Source organism: Mercurialis annua, linkage group LG5 (assembly GCF_937616625.2).
Source record: "Mercurialis annua linkage group LG5, ddMerAnnu1.2, whole genome shotgun sequence".
Taxonomy (NCBI): Eukaryota; Viridiplantae; Streptophyta; class Magnoliopsida; order Malpighiales; family Euphorbiaceae; genus Mercurialis; species Mercurialis annua.
The window spans coordinates 4675855-4688859 of NC_065574.1; positions in this window are offsets into that span (position 1 = coordinate 4675855).

The window sequence follows — 13005 nt, forward strand, 5'->3', positions numbered from 1 at the left end:
CCACCTCCATTGTTCCGCCTCCGCCGTTCCGTCTTCGTCTCGCCGTCATCTTTCTTTTATTGTTTTGATTTCATATTTGAATTTTTTTGTTCTTTTTTTTTATTTTCAGATCTGTAATTTGTTAATTTTTTACTGTTTTTTCACCATTAAACATGTATAAAAGAGTATCTTTAGAGAATCTAATACTCATTTCATGTTATTTAGAATAATTTTGTGATTTTATGGAATAAAATTATGTTATTTCTGCATTTTTCTTGTGTTTCTGCGTTTTTTTTAATTCTGCAGAACGATTTGTTGATGATGATTGATTGCTGAATTATTGTAATATCACAGTATTTTTGATTTTATGTTGACTTTATGTTGATATTATGTTGTTATCAACTGATTTTTTTTATTTTAACATTGGCAAATAAAATAATATTGTCTCTGAAATAAACTAAAAAATTAAATTAAATTAGATTGAGACTAGATAATGATATGGTATCATCATGGAAGAAGACAAATAACGAAGTTGAATTATTGTAATGATATAGTATTGACATTGTGTTAATTTTCGGTTGATATTTTGTTAATTTTAGCATTTGTGAAAAAAGAAAATAATGATGTTAAATTATTATGGTGTTACAATGTTAATCTTATGTTGATATTGCGTTAATATTATGTAGATATTTAGTTGATTTTATCATCAACGAAAAAAAACACATTATATGTGAAAATAAAATAAAAAAATAGAAATTAAATTGAAAAAATGTTGAAAAACTAAAAATTAGTATAAAAAAGATTGAAAAATTTGAATCAGTTAGTTTATTACATATGTTGATATCAACATAGCATCAACACAATATCAACACAAGATCAACATTATAACATTATAATAATTCAATATCATTATTATTTTTTTCACTAATATTAAAATCAACAAAATATTAACCTAAAATCAACACAATTTCAACATTGTAACATTATAATAATTCAACATCTTTATTTGTCTTCTTTCCCAATGCTAACATATCATTATCTAGTCTCAGTTAAATTTTTATTTTTTTAGTTTATTTCACGGACATCATTATCTTATTTGTCAATGTTAAAATCAATAAATATCAACCGATTATCAACATAAAATTAACATAAAATCAACAACACTGAAACATTACAATAATTTTATCAATCTACCATCATCAACAAATCGTGCTGCAGAATTAAAAAAACGCAGAAATATAACCAAACATAGTAAAACTGCAGAAATAACATATTTTCATTACATAAAATCATAAAATTATTTTATGTACATGAAAATTATTATTACATTCCTTAAAGATAATCTTTACACATGTTTAATGGTAAAAGAATTACTGTGACTTAAAAACAGTTAATAAAACAATTTCTACATCTGAAAATGAAAAACAAGAATAAGAAGAACGGTGAATCTTTTCGTTTTAAAATCGGATCATATGCCTTTAAAAAACTTTTTAAAATCGTTAAAAACTTCTGATATCTATTATTCCTTCCGACAATAAACTCTGGTTCAGATCTGAAAAAGAAAACACAAAAATAAAAAAACGGCGGCGGCACAACGAAGGCGGCAGTGGAGCGGCACTGAGACTTGATGAAGAGCGACGACTATCAGAAGAAGAAATCGTGTGGAGAAGAAGAAAAGAAACCGCTATTTTCAGAGAAAAAAGAAAAAAAACCGCCAATTCAGAGTTAAGAGAAGGAAGTTCGTATAAAATAGAAGAATTTAAAATTCTAGGTCAACAAAGTAATAAAATCCGGTATGAAAAGTAAAGAAATTGTTTGGCCCGTATAAAAGATATTGGGCTGAAAAAATCCGTAAAACATATAAAAAGCCCTAAATTTTTTCATAAGATTACTCTTTTAGATTTTGATTTTTTTAATATTATTAAAATTTAGTTTTCACACAATCAACCTCCTTAAATTTTAGTTTATATAATCATGAGTACAATTCATCCCACAAATATATTACTTTATTTTATTATTCTTATATATTAATATTGAGTAAGATAAATTAAGAAAACTATATTCCGAACGCTAATAAATTTTATAATATATTGTAACTTGTTTTTAGTAATTGGATCTAGAAATAACTTACTTTTATTATTCAAATATTTATATATTTGAAACATAATAGTGATGGATGTGGACAATAAAAATACAGATAGAAAGTATTTCATATAAATTTATAATTAATTTATAAATAAAATTGTATATTTGATATATTCATATAGATTTTAATATATTCTTATAGAAATACAGCGTTATGTCAGTTAAAGATATTAGCAAATAATTAAAATATTGAATTTAAATAAGCATTAAAATATGAAAATATATGGCAGAGTTAAAATTAATATTAAAATACATAATATATTTTATTCTATACTATATATAAAAGGCTTATTCACCAAAAAATGCCAAACCTTTGCAGATTTGGTCAATTTTAGCCAAACCTTTAAAAACCACCATATTTAGTCAAACCTTATATGTTGTGTTTCTTTTTCAGCCATTTTTGAATCGAACCGGATTTTGTGCTTACATGTCATCCATGTCACTCCCAACTCAACAAAACTTGTTGACATGGCATATTCCAATCACTAACCCAAACCTAACCAAACCAAAGACCAAATCAAACAAAATCAAATCCAACTAAATCAAATCAATTCAATTTTTTTAAAAAAATTATATTTAATTAAAATAAATATTAAATAAAATATTTCCAATTAAAAATTAACATATCACATAATCTCTTTATTTTATTTCATATATTAAATTCTAAAATTCTAAAAATAATAAAAATCTAATATCACATTTTTTTTATCACTGAAAAGTGAAAACCCTAATTTTCATTCTCTTTACCAATTTTTCTGCATCTCCATTTCAGCCGTCACCACCTCTGTTTCTAACCGCCACACTCGTTTCGCCTTCAGCCACCGTACTCGTTTCAACGTCAGCTGCCGCACTTCTTCTTTCAGATGCAGTCGCGACACTCCTTTTAACTCCAGTTGTCGTCGTTTTCGGCCGAAAAAACCGTACCCAGCTGTTCCCTCATAGCGATGGTGATGAATGGAAAAGTGGCGAATACAATAGCGGTTCTTTTTTTTTTAATTTGGAAGTTAACAATGGAGAGAATTTGGTTTAATTCATGACCACAAGAGTAATTTATGCAAGAATTTATATGTATCTTTATTGAATCTGAGAAATTTAATCTTTTGATTGGTTTTAATCTTGCATATATTTTCATTTATGGGTTAGACATGGGGATTTTTCTGATTTTGCAGATTAAAAGGAAGAATATCATAAGTGTCTAAAGATTTGTATGCAGCAACTAAGGGTTTGGTTATAGTGGATTCGATGCAACGTTTTAAGGTTGTGTTGGTTGTTTGAGTTTAAGATGGTGGTGGTTGTTGGTTGATAGGAGTAGAATACTCCTAGTATTTAGATAGTTTTCGCATCGCTTTATTGCGTTTTGACATGTGTTTTTAGGTGTTTCGATACCTTATTATGTGTGTTGGCGTTTCAGGTGATTTGGAGTGTTTGCGGAACTATTTGGGCTAAAAAGAGTGAAGAATTAAAGAAATATCAAAGTCGGAAGCTAAAGCAAAGAGTGAAAGAGAAATCAAGTTTTTAAAGCATGTCTTGGAAGAGAAGTTCATGAGCGAAAGAGAAGCTGAGAAGCAAAAGAAACATGTGTAATTTAACACATGTCTCGACCAAGACATGGTGCTTCTCGACCAAGACATGAAGGACCATTTTGCACGAAGGGTCATCAAAGGAGCTTCTCGATCGAGAAGCTCAACTTAAATGAGCTTCTCGACCAAGACATGAGAAAAAAGCTGAAGACGAAATTTGTTTGAAGAAAGAGCTTTAAGTGGCCCACTTCCCTTTTTAGCCCAACATCTCTTGTACTAGGGTGTTTTTATTTCCCTTTTTATCCAGACTATATAAGACACTTTATATTTTAGGTTAAGAATCATTCACTTTTGTAGACAACAATTTTGAATCAATCAATTCTTTCCTTTTGCTCTCTATTTTTAGATAGAATCTTCATAGTTCTTGGTGTTCTTCATTTAATTTTCAGATTTTGCTTTATTGGGAAACTTATTAAATACAAGTATTGGTCTTTTAATTCAAGCTTCATTATCTTATTCATGTGTTTAAAGTTCATTTATCACTCCAAGGTATTTATTCTTTACTCTATGCCTAATCTTTACTATTGCTTAATTAGTTATGCCATGATGATGATTAGTAGCTAAACCCCTTGTTTGGGGGTTGTTATGATTGCCATGATTGATTAGATAGGTGATTAGGGTGAGGGTTTATGGGTGATGTTGGTTGTTGTGCTTCTTGAGTTTAATGCTTAGAATAGGTTGGCCTCTTATTCTTTGCTATGTGGTTTAATTAGGAGAACGAGAGTTAACTAATTAGACTATACCTAGGGGAGTACATGCTTTAGACCTAGATGCATTAGCATGATCTAGGGCTATTTTGGTTGTGGAGTTTGCTTGATTAGTTGGCTTTATTAACTCTCTTGAAATCTATGAGCACGAGAGTGGATTAGATTTCGGGATTGTTAATCAAGTTTCGACTCTTTCAATTCCGGCTCGAGAGAGCGGAATTGGTTCCGTAGAATAGCTTGACCCGACCTAAGTTCCCATCACCTTAACCCAAACTACTTAGATATGACTTTGGCATGACTAGCAACCTCTAAACGCTTTACCCTATTTGTTTAAATCGCGTGTTAATTAGTTGATTGTTGGTTAATTGTTTTAGTTAAATAGCGTGTTTAAGTATTAGTTGTTTGCAAGTTATTTAACGTGAAAATTCAACCATTCGTATTGTTGCTAGACGAATTGAATCGTAACCAAATTTCATTCTCATCAATTGCTCCTAGCACACTCTCCGTGGGATCGACATCCGACTTCCGGATTTCTACAAGTTGGGTTAATTCTCAACAAGTTTTTGGCGCCGTTGCCGGGGAGTGTCGAGTATTTATTGATTGATTGAAATTAGTTATTGTTCGGTCGAGTTAGCCTTATTCTCTATTTTTATTTTTAATTGTTCATGTTTGCTTTTTCGTGGTTTACGCTCGGTGTTCTTGTTTGTGGTTGTGTAGGAAATTTGTGTGTTTGTTGGTTTATCTTTAAATATTAGTTTTATGGAGAATCTAATTGGGCGAAAGTAATGGCATGGGATCCAAATTGTGAGATTTGTGGGGATTTTAGTCATACCGGAGCCGAGTGTCCTACACTCTATTCAAATTGGAATGAACATGTCAATTATGTGGGTGATCAATGGCACGCTAGTGACCCTTATTCCGACATGTATGATCCGGGGTGGCACAACCCTCCGAACTATGGTTGGAGCAACAATTGGGAGAACTTCAATGAAAACTTGAATTTTGATTCAAGCTATCACCCACATCAAAACCAATGGGACCTCAATTCCACCTTTGGCAATGAACCACAACAATCACATGGTTTTCAACAAGATGAAATGTTTGATGAATCTAGCAAAATCGAGAAGATCATGGAGTTGTTAGATAGAATGGAGGTACTGTTGGTAAAAATACGCAAGCGTACGTATGCCAACTTGTAATACAGACTGTGAAGTCCGGATATCGTACCCACAAGGAAAGTTCTAAAGACAACCAGTTGAAAGACTCGATTTGAATAGCCGAAAAGACAAATATTGTTTGTTTTGTAATTAAAAGACAGATATTGACAATTGTAATTTAAAGTAACTAAAGCTGTAATTCAAAAGGTGTTTTAACAATAATGAGAAAAGCAGGGATTATTGATCTTTGTTATGCTGTTTATTTAATTTGGGTTATGGATTATATCGTTCTGATATGGTTCGGACTAATCGGAAGCACCTAAAATTCTCTCTCGAGCAATTGCAGGCAAAAGCATAAAACTAATGAATAGTAGGTTAATTACTCACTCTCGCACAATGATTAACCTAATTACTGATTAATTGAATGATTATGAAGTGAATCCTAAGAACACGTAGTTGTTAATTCACTCTCGCACAATTAACTCCCACGTTCTTAATTATGTTGTTCTATTCCAATTTTACTCTCTCGAGCTAAAATTAAAACAAATGGCAAAGACTAAGTGATCAATTCAGGCTAGGCTTTAAGTACAATAATTAAGAACATATCAAGAACAAGAACCCATAATCCCTATTTAACTAAACAGACATAATTTGATTAATAATCCCCAACGATGGGTTTAGCTACACATAATAATAAAAATACTAAAAACAATCATTAAAGAATTCATGCTAAGATTGAATAAAATACTGAATATGAAATTGATAATAATCGTACCTTGTTCGACAATAAACTAATGATAATTGATAACAAAATAATGAAGAAACGATGAATTCAATAATCGACTGATAAGAAAACTCTAATCTAGGGTTTATGTTTTTTGAAAATTAAGCGAACTAAGCGAACCCTTGATTTGTTGTTTAGTGCGGTATTTATACGTCTTTCAGCTCAAAGAAGGGTTTTGACTCGTACCCATGTGTATTTTCGAAGTTGCCCTCAAGTTTAAGTGAATTCGGGTGATGTGGCAAGGTCAAAACGACCTTTTTTTAACCCAAAAATCGTCGGGTGTGCGTTCGCACACTTTTTTGAGATTCTAGGGGTGTGCGTTCGCACACTATAGTGTGAGATCGCACACTCATGTACTTAGCCAAAATTTTGCTTCAAAACTCACTGGAAAGGCCGTTTCGCTCGCACACTCCTTTGCACTTTAGTGTGCGTTCGCACACTTCCACTCTGCTGCACACTGTCAACTTCAAAAGGTCATAACTCGGTGTAGAAATGTCGGAATTAGTCGATTCTTGATTCTATGGACAGCTTAGGAGGTCTACTTTATTTTTTATGAAGAACACAAAGTCAATTGAAGTCTCTAAGTAATCCAAAATCTTCAATTAATGAAGAGGGGTCAATTTCACAAGTAGAAACTTGTGCTCTCGGCGCCTATTTTCATCGGATCTTCGAACAACTTTCCTTTAACCTTCAATTATGATCCAAATGGCTTCCAATTAGCTTGAATATCATGACAAACTCCCAATTATTCCTGAAATGCTCAAACACAAAAATGAGTACAAAGAAGCTCAAAACCAAACGTCAAATGCACATATATGACATATAAAACACATAAAATATAGGAGTATTTCTACTCCTATCAAAATCCTCACACTTACCTTTTGCTTGTCCTCAAGCAAATAAATAACAATTCCCAAATGCCAATCACACACCCATGTCAGAACATAAGAAATTAAAGCACTTTCACCCCCCCTAAGTAATGAATCAATCAAATCATGCTTTAGAGAAGAACAACATAGAGAGAAAAACAACTAATAACAATGAAAAATGCTCACACATGAACCAATAACACCGAGACTACTCAAGTGTTCTCACTCCTGCATAACTTATAAATCAATTCAATCTCTAGGGCAGTCTAAACAATCTCAAAACAAAGATGAAAATCATATTCTGAGCTGAAAAACAACATGTGTAGCAACTAAGAAGTATGTCTCTCACAAGGTACTCTCGCACACACAAGTGTTTAAGGGTAAATGTTAAAAACTCTCTTGCCAACACATGTAATTCTACCATAAGTTTGCCAATAGTCCACAATTCAACTACTAATTACGTTGAATAAAAAGAATCAAAATGGACTTTTCAATGGGTTGTAATGGGGTTTGGGTTAAGGTATGATACGGTAAGCAAATATGGGTAATATGACTTGACAAACTTAACAAATATCACAAGGAACAAACATTTAAAGTTTCAAGCTCGAACAAACTTTTAATCTCTTTTTCTTTACTTTTCATGCCTTAAGTTCACAATTATTTTCCTTTTTCTTTTCTTTCTTTTAAGCTTGATTTTTCTACTTTTTATTCGTTTTCTTTTTCTTCTTTTTCTTATTTTTTTTTTTGAACTTCACAAGGCATACTAATCATATAGCACAAGAGATAATCGTTAAACAACACGAGCTTAGGATGTTTACCATCCTCACACTAGTTCCTTTAATACTTATTCAATTTATCAAGTCAAAGGGTAGAAAGAGGTAAATGAGAATAGGTAAATTTGTAAAATTAGGTGTATCAAGAATAAGGCTAAGGCTCAACTTGGGTTATCTAGGGGCAATTGGGTAGGCTATTTTAAGTGGTCTAAAGAAATGGGTATTCCTAGATGCCATTTATCATTTTCAATTTATTTAACTAATCATGCAATTTTACTACGGTCACATGGCAAATTCTAGAGAATTAACATACATTGACTCACACCACAACAAAAGAGACATATATGCTCGATACGGCTCAAAATCCTATCACAAATCGGGTTAATACTCTATGATTTGCTATACATCCTGCTTAAAAGCTCAGAGATTCAGTTGTTCAACAATGTTCTTGCCAAGTTCATGTGCCCTAAAAAATGACTTTCAATATAAATTATGCAATTGTGAAGTACAAATTTTCACCTCAGTCCTATTAGATCATGTCGGCTAAAAGACACAGTTATTTGACTGTCATTCTAAACATGTTGTTCAATCACAAAAACACAACTTAACTAACTCATTAAATAGGGGGGACATAAACACTAAAATTTCAAAATTCTGACATTGGCAAGAAATACGGCATAGGCATGATATAGAGGACAAACCAAACAAGCAAGGCATGAACAAACTAAGCAAAAGACATACAAAAATATCTATAAAGAGGTTCGCCACAAATCATCCTACATACCAAACATGAACAAAAGACAAAAACCAAAAACAAAAACTAAACTAAAAACATAAAACAAAATGTTTTCCCCACCCTCACACTAGTTCATGCATTGTCCCCAATGCAATGAAATAGAAAAAATAAAGCATAAATGAAACATAAAAGTGTAAAGGGTGAAAGGAAAGATACCCTTGGGATTGCCTCCCAAGCGCGCTTTAGTTAGAGTCCAAAGCTAGACTCTTCGCGTAAGGTTGTTAAAAATACAACCTAACATGAGGAAGCCGTCTTGGTAGCATCTTCTCCCTCTTTTCCTTTGTCGGCTCCTTCAAGTAAAACTCAGGTGATACAGAGTATGCATTGTCTCTATAATAAAGGACAGGAGGAGTGTTAAGGATATTTATATATTTGATATTATTTCCATCATACTTGGAATCAAACCCTTCTAAGAATGGATCCTTGTAATCAAAGGTTTTGTCGATTTCCTCATAGAGTACTGTAATACCAAATTCCTCCCTACTTTCATCATTGAAGCTCATGGAAAAAGTAAGTGGGTCAGGAACTGAAGTTTCAAGATTACTACCCTCACACTGTCCTTTCTCACCCTCTGCAGACACCTTTGTGGAATGGCATTCCACTAATGCCTTGTCGCTTTCCAAATCCAACTCCATGTCCATGGCTTGTTCTTTTGGAGTAGCTTCCATTGTTACTAGTAACCCGTTTTGGTTTTCAACTTGTAAAGCACTAGCAATTTGAGTACATTGTACCTCAATATTGTGAATAGATTCAGACTGAATCTTGGACATCTTTTGGAACTCAGCATCACTCTTTTCCATCATATCAAGGAGCATATCCATCTTGCGAGAAAGTGACTCTTCTAGAGCTCTCTGGTGTTGTTCAGTCTCATATGAATACTCCAGTTCATCGCCAAAGTTGAAATTAGAGTTACATTGGTCTTGATATGTATGGAAGTTCCCCCAATTGTTGTTCCAACAATAATTTTGATGGTTGTCCCACCCCAGATTGTACGTGTTGGAATAGGGATCACTAGATTGACATTGACCATCCACAAAGTTGACATGTTCATTTGAAGTTGGATAAAGTATTGGACATTCAGCCTCAGTGTGATAGAAACTCCCACAAACCACACAATTCTGGACCCAAGCCATTATGCTTTTTTAAATAAGTACACCATAGAAAAAGTACCTGGAGATAAATCAACAAATACCCACGGCGTAAAACAAGAAAAAATAAAAACTAAAACAAGTCAAGCTATCCTAACTTAGTTGTTAAAGATATGCTTTCCCCGGCAACGGCGCCAAAAACTTGTTGGTAAAAATACGCAAGCGTACGTATGCCAACTTGTAATACAGACTGTGAAGTCCGGATATCGTACCCACAAGGAAAGTTCTAAAGACAACCAGTTGAAAGACTCGATTTGAATAGCCGAAAAGACAAATATTGTTTGTTTTGTAATTAAAAGACAGATATTGACAATTGTAATTTAAAGTAACTAAAGCTGTAATTCAAAAGGTGTTTTAACAATAATGAGAAAAGCAGGGATTATTGATCTTTGTTATGCTGTTTATTTAATTTGGGTTATGGATTATATCGTTCTGATATGGTTCGGACTAATCGGAAGCACCTAAAATTCTCTCTCGAGCAATTGCAGGCAAAAGCATAAAACTAATGAATAGTAGGTTAATTACTCACTCTCGCACAATGATTAACCTAATTACTGATTAATTGAATGATTATGAAGTGAATCCTAAGAACACGTAGTTGTTAATTCACTCTCGCACAATTAACTCCCACGTTCTTAATTATGTTGTTCTATTCCAATTTTACTCTCTCGAGCTAAAATTAAAACAAATGGCAAAGACTAAGTGATCAATTCAGGCTAGGCTTTAAGTACAATAATTAAGAACATATCAAGAACAAGAACCCATAATCCCTATTTAACTAAACAGACATAATTTGATTAATAATCCCCAACGATGGGTTTAGCTACACATAATAATAAAAATACTAAAAACAATCATTAAAGAATTCATGCTAAGATTGAATAAAATACTGAATATGAAATTGATAATAATCGTACCTTGTTCGACAATAAACTAATGATAATTGATAACAAAATAATGAAGAAACGATGAATTCAATAATCGACTGATAAGAAAACTCTAATCTAGGGTTTATGTTTTTTGAAAATTAAGCGAACTAAGCGAACCCTTGATTTGTTGTTTAGTGCGGTATTTATACGTCTTTCAGCTCAAAGAAGGGTTTTGACTCGTACCCATGTGTATTTTCGAAGTTGCCCTCAAGTTTAAGTGAATTCGGGTGATGTGGCAAGGTCAAAACGACCTTTTTTTAACCCAAAAATCGTCGGGTGTGCGTTCGCACACTTTTTTGAGATTCTAGGGGTGTGCGTTCGCACACTATAGTGTGAGATCGCACACTCATGTACTTAGCCAAAATTTTGCTTCAAAACTCACTGGAAAGGCCGTTTCGCTCGCACACTCCTTTGCACTTTAGTGTGCGTTCGCACACTTCCACTCTGCTGCACACTGTCAACTTCAAAAGGTCATAACTCGGTGTAGAAATGTCGGAATTAGTCGATTCTTGATTCTATGGACAGCTTAGGAGGTCTACTTTATTTTTTATGAAGAACACAAAGTCAATTGAAGTCTCTAAGTAATCCAAAATCTTCAATTAATGAAGAGGGGTCAATTTCACAAGTAGAAACTTGTGCTCTCGGCGCCTATTTTCATCGGATCTTCGAACAACTTTCCTTTAACCTTCAATTATGATCCAAATGGCTTCCAATTAGCTTGAATATCATGACAAACTCCCAATTATTCCTGAAATGCTCAAACACAAAAATGAGTACAAAGAAGCTCAAAACCAAACGTCAAATGCACATATATGACATATAAAACACATAAAATATAGGAGTATTTCTACTCCTATCAGGTACATCATGAAATTCAATCTACACATCTTCATTACCTAGAGATACAAGTTGCTCGGTTAGCTAGGTCAATTCAGAGTTAAGAGAAGGAAGTTCGTATAAAAGAGAAGAATTTAAAATTCTAGGTCAACAAAGTAATAAAATCCGGTATGAAAAGTAAAGAAATTGTTTGGCCCGTATAAAAGATATTGGACTGAAAAAATCCGTAAAACATATAAAAAGCCCTAAATTTTTTCATAAGATTACTCTTTTAGATTTTGATTTTTTTTAATATTATTAAAATTTAGTTTTCACACAATCAACCTCCTTAAATTTTAGTTTATATAATCATGAGTACAATTCATCCCACAAATATATTACTTTATTTTATTATTCTTATATATTAATATTGAGTAAGATAAATTAAGAAAACTATATTCCGAACGCTAATAAATTTTATAATATATTGTAACTTGTTTTTAGTAATTGGATCTAGAAATAACTTACTTTTATTATTCAAATATTTATATATTTGAAACATAATAGTGATGGATGTGGACAATAAAAATACAGATAGAAAGTATTTCATATAAATTTATAATTAATTTATAAATAAAATTGTATATTTGATATATTCATATAGATTTTAATATATTCTTATAGAAATACAGCGTTATGTCAGTTAAAGATATTAGCAAATAATTAAAATATTGAATTTAAATAAGCATTAAAATATGAAAATATATGGCAGAGTTAAAATTAATATTAAAATACATAATATATTTTATTCTATACTATATATAAAAGGCTTATTCACCAAAAAATGCCAAACCTTTGCGGATTTGGTCAATTTTAGCCAAACCTTTAAAAACCACCATATTTAGTCAAACCTTATATGTTGTGTTTCTTTTTCAGCCATTTTTGAATCGAACCGGATTTTGTGCTTACATGTCATCCATGTCACTCCCAACTCAACAAAACTTGTTGACATGGCATATTCCAATCACTAACCCAAACCTAACCAAACCAAAGACCAAATCAAACAAAATCAAATCCAACTAAATCAAATCAATTCAATTTTTTTAAAAAAAATTATATTTAATTAAAATAAATATTAAATAAAATATTTCCAATTAAAAATTAACATATCACATAATCTCTTTATTTTATTTCATATATTAAATTCTAAAATTCTAAAAATAATAAAAATCTAATATCACATTTTTTTTATCACTGAAAAGTGAAAACCCTAATTTTCATTCTCTTTACCAATTTTTCTGCATCTCCATTTCAGCCGTCAC